Genomic DNA, 21,190 nt, shown 5'->3' with positions numbered 1-21,190 from the left:
GAAAATATGTTGAGTTCGAAGCCAATTCAAATGTGAAGACATTGCAAGGTAACGCCGTGAGTGAAACACTTCAAAATAGAACGTTTGGTGGTGGCATTACCCACCGTATAGGAAGTATTAGACCCAGACACAACGCACAATTATCGTGGCGCTCCAAAGTCAAATTCCACATTAATGTATTCACACTTAGAATGTATGTCTTCATTGATTTGAGGATATACTTCACTTCGTGTGTTGCACATCTAAGTCATCAATATGCATAAGGGTTAGGATGTGTGTCTGATCACAAGACATTTGAGGATTCCAGGATATTTAGCTCACACCGTAACTTGCAAAACCTCTTCTCATCCAAGGGCTTGGTGAAGATATCTGCCAATTGCTCTTCAGTGTTGACGTGTATGATATCAATGTCTTCCTTCACAACATGATCTCTGAGAAAGTGATGACGAATTTCAATGTGCTTTGTCTTCGAGTGCTGAACTGGGTTGTTTGCAATCTTGATGGCGTTTTCGTTGTCGCAGTAAAGTGGAACTTGCTTCAGATGAATACCATAGTCCTTGAGTGTTTGCTTCATCCACAGAAGCTGAGCGCAGCAAGATCCAGCAGAAATGTATTCAGATTCAGCAGTGGAGAGAGATACACAGTTCTGCTTCTTTGAAGACCAACATACAAGTGATCGTCCCAGAAAGTGACATGTGCCTGATGTAGACTTGCGATCAACTTTGTCACCAGCATAATCAGCATCCGAAAATCCAACCAAATCAAACTCTGATCCCTTTGAATACCATAATCCTAGAGTTGGGGTGTGAGCCAAATATTGAAGAATTCGCTTCACAGCTAAGTGATGCGACTCCTTTGGTGCCGCTTGAAATCGAGCACACATGCAAACACTAAGCATAATATCTGGCCTAGATGCACATAAATAAAGCAAAGAACCAATCATGGAGCGGTATACCTTTTGATCGAACTCTTTACCATTGTCGTCAGGACCTAGATGATGTTTGGCTGGCATTGGTGTTGTGAAGCCTTTGCAGTCTTGCATACCGAACTTCTTGAGGCAATCTTTGAGATACTTCTCTTGAGATATGAAGATGCCATTGCGTTGTTGTCGTATTTGAAGACCAAGGAAGAACTTCAGCTCCCCCATCATGGACATATGATATTGCTCTTGCATCATATATCCAAACTCTTCACTGTACTTCTGATTGGTGTAGCCGAAGATAATGTCATCCACATATATTTGGCACACAAACAGTTCACCATCATATGTCTTCGTGAAAAGAGTGGGATCCAGGGAACCAGGTATGAAGCCTTTGCTCTTCAGGAAGTATTTGAGTGTGTCATACCAGGCCCTAGGGGCTTGTTTGAGGCCATATAGTGCCTTTTTGAGCATGTATACGATGTCAGGATGTTTTGGATTTTCAAAGCCAGGCGGTTGTGCAACATACACTTCTTCTTCAATCTTGCCATTGAGAAAGGCACTTTTCACATCCATTTGATATAGAAGTATGTTATGATGATTTGCATAGGCCAGCAGAATGCGTATGGCTTCAAGCCTAGCGACGGGAGCAAATGTTTCATCGAAGTCAATGCCTTCCACTTGAGTATATCCTTGAGCAATGAGACGAGCTTTGTTTCTGACAACTTGACCATGCTCATCTTGTTTGTTGCGGTATATCCATTTGGTGCCTATTATGTTCTGCTTCCGTGGATCAGGACGCTTAACCAATTCCCATACATTATTCAGCTCAAACTGTTGAAGCTCTTCTTGCATAGCTTGAATCCATTCAGGTTCCATGAAGGATTCTTCAACTTTGTTGGGTTCTGATATTGAGACGAATGCGAAGTGCCCACAGAAATTTGCTAGCTGAGTTGCCCTTGAACGAGTTAGTGGACCAGGTGCATTGATGCTGTCAATTATTCTGTCAATCTGCACTTCATTGGCAACACGAGGATGTACAGGGCGAAGACTTTGCTCTTGCTGATCCGTGTTGTTGTTTGGAAGAATGTCTTCAGGCTGAGCATTGTCTTCATGTTGATCAGGTGCTGAGATGATAAGTTCTTCTTCAGGATGAGCTTCAGGAGGTATAATCTCTCCAGTTCCCATAAGCTTGATTGATTCAATAGCTGGAACTTCATCTAGCACATTTCGCAGTTGCTCTCTTTGTGAACCATTTGTCTCATCGAACCGCACATCCACTGTTTCAACCACTTTGTAATGAAACAGATTGAAGACTCTGTAGGAGTGCGAATCCTTTCCATATCCAAGCATAAAGCCCTCATGTGCTTTTGGTGCGAACTTTGAGGTGTGGTGTGGGTCCTTGATCCAACACCTTGCGCCAAATACTTTGAAGTAACTGACATTTGGCTTCTTGCCAGTTAGGAGTTCATAAGATGTCTTGTTCAGAAGCTTGTGAAGATAAACACGATTGATTGTATGGCATGCAGTGTCAATGGCTTTAGTCCAGAATTTTCTTGGAGTCTTGTATTCATCTAGCATTGTTCTGCCCATTTCAATGAGTGTTCTATTCTTGCGTTGGACGACGCCATTCTGCTGTGGCGTGTACGGAGCTGAGAATTCATGTGTGATGCCCAAGGTATCAAGATATGTATCAAGGCCAGTGTTCTTGAATTCAGTGCCATTGTCACTTCTGATGTGTTTTATCTTGCCGCCAAAATTGTTCATAGCACGATTGGCGAAGCGTCTGAAGACATCCTGCACTTCAGTCTTGTAAAGGATTATGTGCACCCAAGTATATCTAGAGTAATCATCAACAATGACGAAGCCATAGAGGCAAGCAGTAGTAGTAAAAGTTGAGTAGTGAGTGGGGCCGAAAAGATCCATGTGGAGCAGTTCGAAGGGTTGAGTAGTAGTCATGATTGTCTTCAAAGGATGTTTTGCCCTTGTCATCTTCCCTGCTTCACAGGCACCGCATAAGTGATCTTTCTTGAACTTGACGCCCTCGATGCCTATGACATGCTTCTTCTTTGCAAGGGTGTGGAGGTTCCTCATGCCAGCATGCCCAAGCCTCCGATGCCAAAGCCAGCATTCTGAAGCTTTTGCAAGAAGACATACTGCAAGTTGTGGCCCTGCTGAGAAATCTACCACGTACAGATCATCTTTTCGATACCCTTCAAACACTAGAGACTTGTCAGATTCCATTAGTACTAGGCAACGATATTTTCCAAACATTACGATCATGTTCAAATCGCAAAGCATTGAGACAGACATTAAGTTGAAGCCAAGGGATTCAACAAGCATGACTTTATCCATGTGTTGATCCTTTGAGATTGCAACTCTACCTAGACCCAATACCTTACTTTTACCAGTGTCAGCAAATGTGATGTGGCTCTTGTCGGATGGTCGTAAGGTTGAGTCCATAAGAAGGCTTATTTTGCCAGTCATGTGATTTGTACACCCACTGTCAATAATCCATTCTGAAGACTTTGAAGATGCTGGTGTCGTACCCTACAGTGCAGTTAGGGGGATAGGCTTCACGAAGAGAATTGTGAAGCAAAAACATTTGACGAACCAGTGGGTTATGAAAACTTAGATCCAGATTAGGACTAATAGGGAGAGTAGCATGCGATTCAGGAACGAAGTACATAATGATGCCATTCGGGCATTTTATCTTGCGCCCTACAAGATTTTTAAGGTCCCCAGCAATAGCGTCGGAAGATTTTGTTTTTCTGCTGGAGACCTTTCCCTGCAAAAGAGAGTTAAGCTTTCTTAACCACCCACATCTTCAAGGGTGGCTTAGAAGCAATAAGTCTAAGTGCAGCATCTGAGAATTTTGGCTTTGAAGCCTTAGAAAACAGTCTTGCAGGTGGACAATAATACTCATAGGAATAAGCAGAATAATTTTTGGTCATATGAACATGATGGTTCGATGAACCGCTCTCATATTCATATGCCTGAGTATGGTTCCCCTGCAAAACATTTGCGTTAGTGCGACTCAGGTGAGTCCTTTGTCTGTATGAAGCCTTTGGACCGTATGATGCCTTTGGTCTGAGGTTTGTCTTCTTCATGTGAGGTGTCATGAAGACATTCACAGGAAGAATTTCCAAACACGTTTTCGGAACCCAGATCTTCTTCATAGGCGGTCCATTCCTGCAGTTAGTACCAATGTACCTGGCAAACACTTCACCATTCTGATTCTTAAACAGTTTATAGTTTGCATCAAAGGATTCATCAATAATAATGGGGTTAACACATGTGAAGCCAGATAAATTGGATGGATCTGCTGAAGGTTCCTTTGCAGCAACCCATGTGGTTTTGGGGTACTGCTCAGGTTTCCAGTAAGAGCCATCTGCATTTATTTTCCTTACGAACCCAACACCCTCTTTCCTAGGGTTTCGGTTCAGAATCTGCTTCTTGAGGACATCACATAATGTCTGATGTCCTTGAAGACTTTTGTACATCCCTGTTTCAAGCAATGTCTTCAACCTAGCATTCTCATTAGCAATAGCAGTGGTATCCTTAGAAGAGGGGTTAGTTACCCCATCAACAGTTGAAGATATTGCAACAGCAGTAGCAGTGGAACATTCAGCAACAGAAGTAGCATTATCATGCTCAATGCATTTAAGACATGGTGGTTCAAATCCTTCCTGAGCGGAGCTGATCTGTTCGGCGCGAAGTGATTCATTTTCCTTTTGAAGATCTTCATGAGCCGCTCTCAATTTCTCAAGTTCTTTCTTCCTTTGAAGATAATCATAGGAAAGCTTGTCATGAGTTGTTGAGAGAGTATCAAGACGATCTTCAAGTTCCTGATACTTAACGTGAAGATTTTTTATGTCTTCAATTAAGGATTCAGATCGAGTCATTTCAACACCCAACAGATCATCGCTTCTGTCTAACAGTTTTTGAATATGTTCCATGGCCTTTTGTTGTTCAGTTGCAATTTTAGCAAGTGTTTTGTAGCTGGGTTTTGAATCACAATTAGAGTCATCGTCACTGGATGTTTGATAGCGAGTAGTGCGTGTGTTTACCTTGGCACCGCGTGCCATGAAGCAGTAGGTAGGAGTGGAGTCGTCCTTGTCATTTGCATCGGTGTCGGTGATGAAGTCATTGTCTTCAGTGTTGAAGATGGACTTGGCGACGTATGTTGTAGCCAGGCTTGTAATGCCAGAATCAGACTCCTCCTCAGACTCCACCTCTGCCTCCTCAGAAGCGGACTCCTCCTCAGAATCCATTTCCTTGCCAACAAACGCACGTGCCTTTCCAGATGAGCTCTTCTTGTGTGATGAAGACTTTGAGGAAGACTTGGAAGAAGACTTTGAGTATTTGTTCTTCTTCTTGTCGTCAGAGTCATATTCCTTGCTCTTCTTCTTCCTTCTGTTCTCATTGTCCCACTGTGGACACTCAGAGATGAAGTGTCCAGTTTTCTTGCACTTGTGGCATGTTTTCTTCTTGTAGTCATGAGCAGAAGCTTCATCATTCCTTGAGCTTGATCGTGAAGACTTTCTGAAGCCTTTCTTCTTGGTGAATTTTTGGAACTTCTTTACTAGCATTGCAAGTTCCCTTCCAATGTCTTCAGGATCATCAGAACTACTGTCAGATTCTTCTTCAGATGAGGAAACAGCTTTTTCCTTCAAGGCACGAGTTCGCCCATAGTTTGGACCGTAGATATCTCTTTTCTCAGAAAGCTGAAACTCATGTGTGTTGAGCCTCTCAATTATGTCAGACGGATCGAGTGTCTTGAAATCAGGACGTTCTTGAATCATCAGGGCAAGGATGTCAAACGAACTATCAAGTGATCTCAGCAGCGTCTTGATGATTTCATGTTTGGTGATCTCAGTGGCGCCGAGGGCTTGAAGCTCATTTGTGATGTCAGTGAGCCGGTCAAATGTGTGCTGGACATTCTCATTGTCATTTCGCTTGAAGCGGTTGAAGAGGTTGCAAAGAACACTGATTCTTTGATCTCTCTGGGTTGAGATGCCTTCATTGACCTTGGAGAGCCAGTCCCAGACCAGCTTGGATGTCTTCAAGGCACTCACACGGCCATACTGTCCTTTTGTCAGATGACCATAGATGATATTTTTGGCAGTAGAGTCCAGTTGAGTGAACTTCTTGACATCAGCAGCAGTGACACCTTCTCCAGCCTTGGGAACGCCGTTCTCGACGACATACCATAGGTCGACGTTAATGGCTTCAAGATGCATGCGCATCTTATTCTTCCAGTAGGGATATTCAGTTCCATCGAAGACGGGGCACGCAATGGAGACTTTGATTATCCCTGCAGTCGACATAGCTAAAACTCCAGGTGGTTAAAACGAATCACACAGAACAAGGGAGCACCTTGCTCTGGTACCAATTGAAAGTGCGTTATATCGACTAGAGGGGGGGTGAATAGGCGATTTTTATGAAAGTCTTCAAAACGTGGGAGTTATGAAGACAAACAGCGAAGATTTTGCCTATTACTATGCAGCAGAAGTTAGATTACACTAGGCAAGCCATGGTTAAGTATTCAATAGAGTGAAAGCACAAAGACAAACAGCTGCAGTGTAATAAGGATCAGGTAGGAAGAAGTTATGAAGCCAAATAGATCATACATCCACGTTGTGAAGACAAAAGATAGAGCAAGCATGCAATGGCTTCACAATGAGTAACAGTAAGAAAAACGAAGTGAAGATGAAACCAGTGACTCGTTCAAGACAATGATGTGTTGAACCAGTTCCAGTTGCTGTGACAACTGTACGTCTGGTTGGAGCGGCTAGGTATTTAAACCTTACGACACACAGTCCCGGACACCCAGTCCTGAACACGCAGCTCAGGACACCAAGTCCTCACCGTATTCTCCTTGAGCTAAGGTCACATAGTCCTCGCTCAATCACTCTGGTAAGTCTTCAAGGTAGACTCCCAAACCTTCACAGACTTCGTTCACTGGCAATCCACAATGTCTCTTGGATGCTCTGAACGCGACGCCTAACCGTCTGGAGGATTCACAGTCCTCAAGTGTAATAAGTCTTCAGATCACACAGACAAGAATACTTTAGTGATGCCCAATGTTCTCTGGCTCTGGGTGGTTAGGGCTTTTCTCCTCACTAGAAATTTTCTCTCAAAGGCTTCGAGGTGGGTTGCTCTCAAACGACAAAAGCCATGCACTGAAATCTGAGCAGCCAAATGTTTATGGTTGTAGGGGGTGGGCTATTTATAGCCACTTGGCAACCCGACCTGATTTGTCCGAAATGACCCTGGGTCACTAAGGAACTGACACGTGTCTCAACGGTCAGATTTCAGACTCTCATGGCAACTGTACTTGGGCTACAAGCAAAGCTGACTTGTCCGGCTCTGGACAGGATTCGCTCTCATTGTCTTCACTCAAAGACATAGGTTTTTGGTTTAGGCATCACTTCAGTCATTCTGACTGGTTCTCCTGGACCCCACTTAACAATACGGTGGTTCCTATGACTCAACACAAAAGAAAAAGAACTACGAAAGATCTAAGTCTTCGAGCTCCATATGCTTCATAACGTGTCTTCTTTTGTCATAGTCTTCAATGTGAATATCTTCATATACCACCTTTGGCTTCAATGTCTTCATACATTTTTAGGGGTCATCTCTGGTAGTAAAACCGAATCAATGAGGGACTTCTACCTGTGTTATCCTGCAATTCTCACAAACACATTAGTCCCTCAACTAGGTTTGTCGTCAATACTTCAAAACCAACTAGGGGTGGCACTAGATGCACTTACACTCATATAATGTTGATACCTTTTCTAACTTTTGGACATTGGACTTTGTTCACCCCAGAGATAGAGAGAGAGCATGATAAAGCTCGCACGCCTCTCTCTCTCTCTCGTCACACGCGCTCCTCCCCGTCCCCTCCATATCCATGCTGATCGGTACTCTAAAACTGCCCATGTTTTAGCGGTAGATCATAGAGGCAACTGCATGGGCTAGTACTTTTGCTGCCACTAGTTGTACGCTTGGTGATTTGCGCCCCTCTTGGTTGCACTAAGATTTTTTGAATTAAAATTTGATCTAGCAGATGGTGGCCTTGAAAGGCTGGGTCATTATGGGGATACAAGAAAAAAAATGTGAGGCATGCATTTGGCAAACCAGTCTCTTGTCGAGGTACTAAGAGTCGGTTGCAGAGATTATATGTACCCGTACACGCTTTCCAGTAACTTGGTGGCATGGAAAGACACACTTATCCTACTTGGTTATACGAAGGAAGCCTTCTACTACATCGACTTTTTGATTATACCTACAAAGTATTTGCGGGTGGAAGCTGGAGGCTTGAAGAAGTGGGCATCATTCTTTGATGAGAAACATGTTGGCTAGACGCGTTTCTTAGTGAACCAAGAGAAGATGGGGTTATGCTATGTCCATGCGTGCTAGTTCGATGAAAATTCCCAATTATTTTCATACCAAGTAGATAGCAACAAAAATGAGGAGTGTGACCCAGAACCATAATTTCTTCCTCTCGGTGGTGCATGCTCTCTTCCTCCCACTCAGTTGCACCTCTCTGCTAACCATAGTAATCCTTCCTAACTATTCGGTTGTCGATTCACGAAAGAAACTTTATGGGCCAATGTCTGGCTCTCAACTGGATTTACATTTTTTGGAATTTTTTATTTTACATATTTTAAAAACATAAATACTCAAATGGAGAAATTATGTTGCAGAAAAAAAATCGTGCATCTAAGATGTTTGTTGAATATTAAAAATATGTTCACCTCATTTTCCAATATGGTCATCACATATTTCAAAATAACTCACATATTCAGAAGGTGTTCATCACATATGTGAAATTGTGTCATGCATAAATATGTTTTAGTGTAATAAGAACAAATAAAATATGTTCATCCAGTATCAAAAAAATTATCCTTTGCATATTCAAAAAATGATTATCACATACTTGGAAAATGTTCATGACATATTTGAAAATGTGAGAAATATTAATGTAATAAAATTTAATGAAGAAAAAAGAAAAAATGTTCAACTTATATTTGAAAAGTCTTTATTGACAAAAGTTATATTCATGTCACATGAGAGAGAGAGAACATGATGTGGGTTGTTCCATGGAATTTCCAGTGACGTCGTGGAATTTGAAAGGGACACCCAACGCACCCTATGCACGAGAGCCATGAGTTGCCACCTGCCATGGTGGTACCATGTAAGTAACACACATGTATAACAGCTCAAGGATTAATGATCAACAAAAAATGGTAAAAAACACAACAAAATAATCCCCATTTTGCCCGTCGCCGCTGCTCATCGTCGAGCGACTTGTTGTCACCGGAGCCTCCTGTGTCACCAGAGTCCTACACCGGAACCTTCGCGGCTGCTACCTCTTGATCACTGCGTTGGTTTTCCCTTGAAGAGGAAAGGGTGATGCAGCAAAGGAGCGTAAGTATTTCCCTCGGTTTTTGAGAACCAAGGTATCAATCCAGTAGGAGGCTACGCGCGAGTCCCTCGCACCTACACAAAACAAATAAATCCTCGCAACCAACGCGATAAGGGGTTGGCAATCCCTACACGGTCACTTACGAGAGTGAGATCTGATAGATATGATAGGATAATATTTTTGGTATTTTTATGATAAAGATGCAAAGTAAAATAAAAGCAAAGTAAAAAAGCAACGGAAATAACTAAGTGTTGGAAGATTAATATGATGAAGATAGACCCGGGGGCCATAGGTTTCACTAGTGGCTTCTCTCAAGAGCATAAGTATTTTACGGTGGGTGAACAAATTACTGTTGAGCAATTGACATAATTGAGCATAGTTATGAGAATATCTAGGTATGATCATGTATATAGGCATCACGTCCAAGACAAGTAGACCGACTCATGCCTGCATCTACTACTATTACTCCACACATCGATCGCTATCCAGCATGCATCTAGAGTATTAAGTTCATAAGAACAGAGTAACGCCTTAATCAAGATGACATGATGTAGAGGGATAAATTCATGCAATATGATAAAAAAAACATCTTGTTATCGTCGATGGCAACAATACAATACGGGCCTTGCTGCCCCTACTGTCACTGGGAAAGGACACCGCAAGATTGAACCCAAAGCTAAGCACTTCTCCCATTGCAAGAAAGATCAATCTAGTAGGCCAAACCAAACTGATAATTCGAAGAGACTTGCAAAGATAACCAATCATACATAAAAGAATTCAGAGAAGATTCAAATATTGTTCATAGATAAACTTGATCATAAACCCACAATTCATCGGTCTCAACAAACACACCGCAAAAGAAGATTACATCGAATAGATCTCCACGAGAGAGGGGGAGAACATTGTATTGAGATCCAAAAAGAGAGAGAAAGTCATCTAGCTAATAACTATGGACCCGAAGGTCTGTGGTAAACTACTCACACTTCATCGGAGGGGCTATGGTGTTGATGTAGAAGCCCTCCGTGATCGATGCCCCCTCCGGCGGAGCTCCGGAACAGGCCCCAAGATGGGATCTCGTGGGTAGAGAAGGTTGCGGCGGTTGAATTAGTTTTTTTGTCTCCGTATCTGATCATTTGAGGGTACGTAGGTATATATAGGAGCAAGAAGTACGTCGGTGGAGCAACATGGGGCCCACGAGGGTGGAGGGCGCGCCTAGGGGGGGATAGGCGCGCCCCCTACCTCATGGCTTCCTGGAAGCTTCTCTTACGTAGGGTCCAAGTCTCTAGGATCATGTTCGTTCCAAAAATCACGTTCCCGAAAGTTTCATTCCGTTTGGACTCCGTTTGATATTCTTTTTTGCGAAACTCTAAAATAGGCAAAAAACAGCAATTCTGGGCTGGGCCTCCGGTTAATAGGTTAGTCTCAAAAATAATATAAAAGTGAATAATAAAGCCCAATAATGTCCAAAACAGAAGATAATATAGCATGGAGCAATAAAAAATTATAGATACGTTGGAGACGTATCAGCGGCCATGGTGACCGCCGCGACCTCGACCACCATCCAACACAATGCCTCTTCTTCTCTTGTCCCGGGTCTTGGAGGTGGGAGTGTAGTGGGCGTAGTGAAGTAGAGGGGAGATCTGAGCTAGAGCGGAGGAGGAGGAGCAAGGTGGACCAGGCCACGCACAAATTAGGGGTCATCCTCCCCACGCCAGGCATACCCATGTTTGATTGCTGCCGATCCCATGCCATAGTGTACATAAGGTGTTTGAGGTAATGCCCCTTAATTATCATAGTTCATTCTACTTCCTCTTTTTGTTTGTGCTAGATGTTCTATGTGAAAAAACCATTTTACTATGACATCATGGAGTGTGGAAACCTGTTGAAATTTGATCTTGTTTATTGTGACCTTCTATATATGGTAAGCCTTCTATTCATTTTAGCAAAATGCACACAAGGAGTAAGCTATATAGATACATTGGTAATCAATATGCAGGGGCATTTGGCATTTATATATATATAACATCCCTACATAATATCTAGTGTACTTGATCTTATCTTAAATCAGTAAACTAATTGACAGCTTTTGGCATTTCTCTTTCTACATAATTATATAGATGCTTAAAAAATCCATAAAAATGTGTTGAAGGCAATTTGAGAAGCGCCACAAAAATGTTTTGGAGGCGTCCAGAGAAATGCCACATTTGACCTTTGGACTCATTCTTTATAATGCCAGAAATTATGCTTGTAGGCATTCTGAAGATGGCTCCATATGTGTTTTCTAAGGCATTTTAGAAAAGGTCCTTGAAAGGTCTTTCCTTCGTAAGTATCTCCTACATTGTTTGAAATGCCTTTAATTGTCTAGGCTAGCATTTTATAGGCCTTTTGAGGCATTTGAGAATACACGCTAACAATTTACGTGTTTTGACGCCAAGACCCGCATGCTGTCTGTCCAACTATATAGAAGATGCACTGGAGATGAAGGACGTGGAAGAAATCAAAGAGGCAGTCCTCATTCGCCTCCCGCCTAATGATCCTGAGAATTTCATCCTTGCATCCCTTGTCTCCAAGCTGTGGTGCCGCCTCCTCTCTGACAATGGCTTTCGCGACCGCTATCGAGCCATCCACAATACGCCACCTATGCTCGGCTTTCTCCATAGTTGGTTCTGCAATGACCCCTTCATCCCCATTACAAAGTTTCTCCCTCGTGGTCACTATAAACACAAATATATGGCCGACTGACGCCACGGCCATGTCCAATATTTGGTTTGGATCATATGGTTCCCCATGACCGGCAACACCAGGAAGTTGCAGGTGCCATAGAGAAGCAACAATTGGAATAGCTTGGTTGCACTACAATTTTCTAAACTCACATTTGATCAAGAGATGGTGGCCTTCAAAAGATGGGTCGGTACAAGGATACATCAAAATATGTACATTGTGCATTTGGCACATCAGTTTATTGTTGAGGCACTAAGAGTTGCTTGCAGCGGTTATATGGACTTGTACACCCTTTTCGGTAATTTGGTGTCTGGTGAAGACATGCTGCTCCTACTTCCTTGTAATGGGGTTCTACATCGATTTTTTTACTAAACCAACAAAGAATATCTGGGTGGAAGATGCAGGCTTGAATAAGTGGGTGTTATTCTTTGGAGAGAAACATCTTGGCTAGCCATCATGCTTAGTGAACTAAGAGCTGAAGGAGGTTTAAAATTCTTGTGTATTTTCATACCTAGTAGATAGTGACCAAAATGAGGACCGTGAGCGAGAACCTTAATTTCTTCCTCAAATGGCGGATGTTCTCTTCCTTCCTCTCGCCTCCACCTGTACGCTAACCACACTAATCCTCCCTAACTAACTGGTAGAGGATGCATGCAAGCAACCATATGGTCCCGTGTCGGGTTTTCATCGGGGTTTTCTTTTTTTCTGGAATTTTTCATTCTACATATGTAAAAAAAAGTTTCAAATGCAGAAACTATCACTACTAGGGAAATGCCTATACACAGGAGCTTAGTTCTAGTGCTTTTCGTAAGAAACCGCTGCTAGTACTTATCAGTAGCACTTGCGCACGGTAAGCGCTGCTAGTAGGCACTTACCAGTAGCGTAGTGTTCATAAAACACGCTACTACTACAATTGCCAGACCGTTGCCGGCAGGCCAGGCATAGTAGTAGCGCTTGTATGTAGGAAGCGCTACTGCTATTGAACGTTGGAGTAGTGCTTTCTACATACAAGCGCTACTACTACGCGCTCCTAATCCACGCTCCGGCCCGCGCTCGACCTCACTCTCCCCCTCACACACTCTCGCTCGCGCGCATCCGCCGCACGCCGTCGCTGCCGCCCTCCCCCGTGCGCCGGTCTTCTCCCGCCGGCCGCCCTCGCCCGCGCCGGCTCTCCTCCCCCTCCAGCCACCCTCCCCGCGCCGGCCTCCTCCCCCGCTGGCCGACCTCCCGCGCTGGCCCTCCTCCACCGAGAGGTACTCCTCCTCCCTCCTCCTCCCTCTAGGTTAATTAACTTAGGTGAATTTAGTTCATTAGGGTAACTAAGTGAACTAGCTAGGTTAATTTAGGTAAACTAACTAGGTTAGGTAACTAAGTGAACTAGCTAGGTTAATTTGGTTTACTAACTAGTTAATTAGATGTTTTTTAGACGTTTGGTTAACAAATTTGGTTAACTAACTAGGTTAGGTAACTAAGTAGATGTTAATTAGGTTAGGGCAGTAGTGGTTCTGTTAATTAGATGTTTTTTAGTTAGGGAAGTAGGTTAGGTAACGAAGTAGATGTTAATTTGGTTAGGTAACTAAGTGGATGTTAATTTAGGGTTGTAGTGTTCAGTTTAGAGAAAAAATCAATATAGTTTTTTACTGTTTTTAGTAAGTGTTTAATAGAATTAGTAAGAAAATTAATAGAACTAGTTGAACTAGTTTATTTTTAGTAAGTATTAGTTTATTTTTATTTATAGTAATTGCTTAGTTGAACTAGTTGAATTAATAGAACTAGTTTATTTTTTGTAAGAAAATTTAGCTATATGAGATTTGATGATCTTAAAATTTTACTATAGAACTAGTTAATTTTTAGTAAGAAAATTAATAGAACTAGTTTATTTTTTGTTAAAGAAATTATTCCCGCATCGATGTCGATGATGCCTATCCCGCATCCTCGTTGTCGACTCGGCGGAGGAGGCTTGCTTGATCAGAGGGGCCATGTCCGGGACTGGGCTTCGTCGGGATGGTACTGGGAGGTGCTACCTTCCAGGGGCGCAGCTTGGTGAGGAGCCAGCCCGTCGTTGACCCGAACCTTCTTTGGTGGCAGTCGCGTGGGCCAGTCATGGTCCGAAGGCTTGAGGACCCCGCGGAGGTGCTACGTCACCGTGTCAGCAAGGAGGACGAGCACGTCCGTCGCTACATGGTTGCGTTGGAGGGCAGGTTCTCCAATACCTGGCAGTTTCTTCAGGGATCTCACAGGAGCTATGATCCTATGATGGTTCCTTCTCTTTGGGTGTCCACCGCCCGCACCGATACCCGTCATTCGCTAAGGTTTTAGTTGTATTAGTGATGTTATATGTATGATACTATTCGAGATGTATTAGTGATAATATTCGACGATGTACAGACGCAGGAGATGATTTATTTTTGCTTATTGAATGCATGCTGATTTATTTTATGATTTGGTTTTGGTGTAATGCACTCAGGGACGAAGGGAGGAGCGACCATCACTGGCGGTCGAATATATACACCACGTGAACTAAGAGTTTTCTAGAAAAGACTAGGCAGACCGATAGTCAACCCGTGATGAATAATAATGATCTAATTTAGTATTTGTAGTATATATATTTAATTGTGCAAGTTTAATCTTTGAATTATGAACCTAGGAAATGTCGTCATCGGACGACAAAAGTCTTCCTGGGGAGTGCGACTGGTGCAACGACGACCGGGGTCTGTGCGATAGGCCTCACCTGGACGAAGGTTGGCGCTTCAACATTAAGCTCCAGGAGACCTTAGATGTTGAAATGGTAAGCAACAACGACAAGTGTTTTTTCATAATTAAGCACGACTTCTACTACTTGAACGTGTAATTTTCGTCTTTTACAATTCGACTAGCTTATCCCATGCCATGCAAGATGCTATGTTTTGGAGAGGATGGATTTTGAAGATCATGAAAGTATGGAAACAAAGAAAATTCACCTAAGGACCCATCATGGTATGGATTTTGATGTAAATCTACACAATTCTGAGAGCGTATCCCATTTTGGTTGCCCGAATTGGGAAGCACTTTGCAAGATGTATGATTTTTACGAGGGTATGCTTGTCACCATGGATCTTGGTGATCCTGACATCGCCCAAGACAATATGGACATTTGGGTCCTTATTGATACGCTTCCAATTCTACCGCTATGTGAGTTTCTCAAACATAATTATTAAGTAATTTATATTGTTTATTTCAAAATATTTGTCATCTTATTTTCATTCATAGCTTATTTTCATTCTTCAAAGAATGTGCGGAAGATGGTAGACAAAACCTACTATACCGATGGCTCAGAATTAACTTATCAGGAGAAAAATCATCTAATCTCATTTATTACTGATCTTGAGAATTACAATATCTATTATCAAACTCCTCCACATTATGGTTAATATGTGCCACTAGTGCACGTGTTGAACTACGGTAACATCCATGGAGATGTCATGGTAAGATTCTTTACTATTACGACATCCGTGCATCTTTGGCATAAATCTATATCTATCTATCTATATACCTATATTAATTTGTGACTCCCTAGAAATTACCACGTTAATCAGTAATTAGGAGCCGTTAATCTGGTGGGACCGAATTATTACGGTGGAGATCGACCCATATAATCCTTAGTAAGAAAATTAACTCCAGAATACAAAATTGAGAACCATCTATTTTGTGGGACCACCAAAAAAAGTCAACTCTAGAAAACAAAATTGAGAACCATCAATTTTGTGGGACCAAATTAATTACAATCAAAGATAGCACCCGTGTGTAGAGTCCAGGACAAAAGAAATACCAAAGATAGCATCCGTGTGTAGAGTCCAGGACAAAAGAAATACTACGAACCATAGATTTGGTGTGTGGTATAACCGTCTAATGTAATCTCTTTGCGTAGAGTCCAGGAAAAAAAAAGTACAGCAGCAATCCGATCCCATCTAATCTCGAGATGTAACCTCTATGCGTAGAGTCCAGGAAAAAGAAGTACAGCAGCAATCCGATCCCAACCAATCTTGAAGAGCAATCGGGTTTAAAAAGAGACAATCTGATCGCACGCGTAAAAAAATGAAATATGGTCGCACCTCCATTGGGCATAATCTCCTCTTCCCCGCAGGCCTCTCTCTCTCTCTCCCTCGCGCATCCATTGCCTCCCTCCTCTCTTCTCTACTAAAAAAACTTCAATAGTTCTCTTAATCCATCTGATCTGATGACAGCGAATTAGATACAGTGACAAATCATGTCTCCTGACTGATTCTTATCGTACCAAGAGCCTCCCGGTGCAATCAATCTTTGTCTTTCCACGTTGCTTTTTCTGAGGAAGAAGCGATATTGAAAAGATGATGATGAATATCGATTCATTATGTAATCGGCTGCCTCCACACAATTCTATAAAATTGGAGGACAAAGTTGAATGCAGGACCTCGGTTATGCAGTGAATAATCAGTATGCATCACCCTGCCCAGCCTTTGGATTAGGTAAAACGGATTGATTGCCTCTTCGTACAGTGTATCACACATATATTATTTAATATATCCGGCCAGGGCGCATATGGTAAGTTCTTCATGTATACCTGTGAGTAAGTATCGTAGATTGATTCATAGGTGTTGAGATTGGATTTGATGAAACCACTTTGCTATGCACAGGAGATCATCCATTGGAGTCCTTTTATCAGGTGGCCTCTAAGATCTAAGGTGATGCCTGTGAACTAAAGCAGGTTTGAGTAATTCAGCTCACAATAAATTAAGCTCTTTATGTTTAACAAAAGGCAGTAGGTAAATCTTGGGGGGTGTTTGGTTCAGGGACTTTTTAGTCCCAGAGACTAGAAAAAGTCCCTAAAAAGTCCCTAGGAACCAAACGGGAGAGACTTTTTTTACAGGGACTAGAAAAAGACTCTACTAGAGAGTCTTTTTTGATTAGTCCCTGGGACTAGAAAAAGTCCTAGGACTTCTAAACCAAACACCCCCTTGGACGCCCCAGTTAATATGCAAAAATAGTATGTATTTGCACAGCTATTATAGATAACATGTATGAGACATCTCACTTATTATGGTTCTTTCTGTTTCACAAAAGAAGATGCCAGTTGAGTTAATTTCTATATGTGTAGGTGTGAAGATGAAGAAAACAAGCGTGAACAACTCTGCAGTTACAAACAGACTGATATTATGTTTTGCCTACACACATGTAGTATCATAAAGATGAACTCTTCTTTAAACCATATCTGTTGAAGGTACCAAGTCCCTGCAATTGGTCAATGAATATTGTACTATTTTAGACCACTCATATGACCATCCTTAATCCCCCCTCCCCATGTGGTTTCCACACTTTTTTTTTGTATCAGTGGATGCAAAGAATTCTATGCTACACAGCAAAATAAAGTAGTAGTTAATATTCCCAACTTTGTTTTCTTTACATGAATGCTTCCATGTTATAATTGTTTCAGTGGATTGACATTATTATTCAACGTTTATATTTGAGAGTGTCATTGGCCTCTACACATATGGTACATCTGTATCTGAACCAACTTTTATTTATGTTGATACATGAATGGCCAACAACGGATCATTCTCCTTCTCCCAGTCTCTTCTAATTCTTATGTCGTTCCATTAGTACTTCTAGGCCTGGGCGCTCTTCACATATGGTTCCATTGTTTAAGCTACTACTGGACTGTAACAAAGATGACCAGTTATTTGTTGCCAGTGAAACAACCAACTTTAATTGAGATCAGTCCAAATTTGATATATACCTTTAGCATTGAATATATGCAAAGGTCTGAACTTTGACCATATTGACGCCTAAGGAATTAGACCTATCATATAGCCATCCATAATCTCGCATGTGCTTTTCCAGATTTTTTTTTGTCCAAGACTGAACATTATCTGCCATATGATAAAAGTATTCAGTGCAATGATGCAAAATAAAGTGGTCGCAATAGTCCCAACTTTGTTATGTTTACAGATGGGTCCATCTTATGATTGTTTTAGTGCACTGACATGGAATCCCCTGTTTGGGTTTGATTCAAATGCCACTACAAATTGGTACCTCTGTATTTAAACTCATCTTTATATGCGTTGATACATGTGCATGTAGGTTTGTCAACATGGTGGGCTCCTTCGCCGCATCTTGCTTTGGGAGCAGTACATTCACCGGTATAAACAATAATTTCTCTATGGCCATTCTGAGTATGAATCAACATGAATTTGTTGATCCAGCTAGAAAAGAGAAGGCATAACAGTTCCCAGTATATCAATTGTTGTCTTCTCACCGGTTAAACAATCCCAACTTCGTTTTTGAGGTACGATGGTCCATTACTACATCTGGAATGAGCATGTGTTCTTGGCTCAAACTTGCGAGAATAAAGAGTTGGTAGACCAGTTGTCAATCAGAAGGTATCCTTTTCACATAAGTTTTCACTCAGTCCATCAAGCTGCATGTTACCTTTTGTAGTCAGATGGGAAGGATACATACATATACATACAGAGTCCAACAATGGCAGGGATTATTAGCAAAAAATAGTGAGTGCAAATGAAAGCATGGTGAATGATGCACTTGAAACATAAATACAATAAAACAAAATGAGAAAAAAATAGAAAAAGTTTGAATTTTTAATGCTTCAGATCTATTAAGAACACATATATACTTCCTTATATCGTTAAAACTACCAAGTCTAAACAGGGAAAAGAAAGTGTTATAGCAAATTCACATGGAAGACAAGACTAACAATTGTGAACCAAGAGCCAAATAACAATGATGAACTCAAAATCATAGCAATTATTCATAAACATTCTATGGACTAGCCCGTGCAATTGCACGGGTTAACGACTAGTTCTTCTAAAACTCAACTACATTGCTAACTACGAAGTTATTACTATGTTTATCAAAAGAAAATCCTGAAGGATTGTGTGCCTCATCTGATGTTTCCGAAAGGTCGCCTTGACGTTTTGAACTTACGGGCAGGTCATCCAACGAATTGCTCATGTTCATACCAGATTTCTAAAACTAATGGAGACATGACAATCAAAGATTAGAAAAAATGTATGGTGAATCGTAGGGAGGTACTTGGAAGCAACATTGTGCGAAGGGCAAGAATTGGAGACAGGATAATATCCATTCTCCATAATGGAGAGTCAGGGCCTATCTTGTTTTATGTTATTTTACCTTAGAGAGGTTATTTAGGTCCTAGCTAATACTCATGATCATGTGCTAAGAACAATTATGTAGGATTGGTTAGATGACTATGATGATGATGAGTATGACTTGTTATTATGATAACGAGTAGAAGTTGTATGATCGATGATGATGAGTAGGACTTTTATTATGATTGATGATGCATGATGCTAAGTTGTTATATGAGCATGATGATAAGGTGAAATGAACATGCATTAGATTCAAGTGGAGGCAACATGTGATGCACATCAAAAGTATTACTAATCCAAGCTAGATCAAGTTTGCATTAGTAGTACTTTCGACATGCACCACATGTTGCCTCCACTTGAATCTACTCCACGTTCATTTCACCCACTGTTATATATAATAACTAATCATGGTCATAAAATCATTTGATGAAAGTAATGTATATAAAACCACAATGAAAATAAGCTGTATTGTCAAAAATACAGGAAAAGTAAGCAGCGGCGCTTTTCGAAAGAAACACTACTGCTACTTACTATTATCAGTAGCGCTTTCCAAGAAAAGCACTACTGCTAACTAGGTACAGCAGTAGCGCTCGCTTTCCAGCGCTACTTCTAAGAGTTAGCTGTAGCGCCTTAGGGGTAGCGCTTGTACAAGCGCTACTGCTAGCTAGAAAACAAGCGCTACTACTAGGATTTTCCCTAGTAGTGTGTATTGCAGAAATGAAAAAAGATATGTGTTCGTGGTTATAATATGTCCATCTGTATTGAAACTATGATGACCTCATATTTCAAATATGGTCATCATATATTCCAAAAGAATTCATTGTGTATTTAAAAAGTGTTCATGACATATTTAAAATGTGGCATGTATAAATATGGTTGAGTGTCTTAAAAAGAATATATATGTTCATCTAGTATTCAAAAAATGTTAATCACGTATTTGGAAAATGTTTCTCACATATTTGAATTACGTTAACAAATATTATTGTATTAAATTTCATGTATTAAAAAGAAATAAAAAGACGTTCAATTTGTATTTGTAAAATATTGATGCATAAACAATTATATTCATGCCACAGAGTAAAAAATAGAAGAAAGAAAAACAACTAATAAATTAAAAAGAAAACAAACAAGAAAAAAAAAGTAAAGGCTAAACTAGAAGAAACAAAAAGCCGTTGAAACACACTGGGAAAAAACGAAAAAGTATGGCCATAGCTGTCCCACTTAGACAATTCACCAACTATCCCGTGCCTGGCGCTTGGAGTAAGATTCATTGGGATCCTTCTACTGAGCCCTAGATTATTCACAAGGTAGTAGTGGAAAATTTATAAACTTATTTTATAAAATTTGTAGGATAAGTAAAAGTTCTTCGCACTAGACATTGTACACCTCAAAGACAGAGAGATAGAGAGAGAATCTGAAAAAGCTCTCTCTCTCTCTCTCTCTCTCTCTCTCTTTCTCTTTCTTTGTCTCTCTCGTCACACGCTCCACCCCGAACCTCTCCATATCCATGCTAACTATGCTAAACCCTCCCATGGTTGAGCACTAGATTATGCTTTGAGGCAACTTAAGGCTAGTACTCTTACTTCCGTCCACGTCTGGAGTCATAGGTCTGGATCCTTGTTGTGTCAAAATCTTGAGCCATCGAAGGCCAAGACTCCTGATTCTGCCTAGACCGCGAGCCAACACGATGAATAATGAGGGAGTGAAACCACAATTGTCTGCAATAACCACTTCCACTGCGATTAGCATCGCGGAATGTAGTTGCGGTCTCCTCCACTATGCCCTCGCTTGTTATAACTGACAGAGGAATCAGGAAGAACTTGCCATTTTTCTCATTTTTCGACGAAAATTTTAGTTAAAGAGGTGTTCATCTTTGAGTTTCTTATACTATATAATAGAATACAGAAAATTTCAAGGGTTTACAAATATCAATGTAAAACAGTCTCAAAATTTTAGTATCACTTTCATGCCTCT

At 41.2% G+C, this 21,190-nt stretch overlaps 1 long non-coding RNA gene across 1 annotated transcript; it reads left to right on the top strand.

Moving 5' to 3' along the window:
- Window positions 1–16,090: 16,090 nt before the first annotated feature.
- Window positions 16,091–19,199, top strand: LOC123154238 (uncharacterized). Its single transcript, XR_006476741.1, has 3 exons — window positions 16,091–16,634; window positions 16,727–17,310; window positions 18,171–19,199. It is a non-coding gene; the product is annotated as an uncharacterized lncRNA (long non-coding RNA).
- Window positions 19,200–21,190: the final 1,991 nt, after the last annotated feature.

Source organism: Triticum aestivum, chromosome 7A (assembly GCF_018294505.1).
Source record: "Triticum aestivum cultivar Chinese Spring chromosome 7A, IWGSC CS RefSeq v2.1, whole genome shotgun sequence".
Classification (NCBI taxonomy): Eukaryota; Viridiplantae; Streptophyta; class Magnoliopsida; order Poales; family Poaceae; genus Triticum; species Triticum aestivum.
This window is presented reverse-complemented; position numbering and strand designations above follow the sequence as displayed.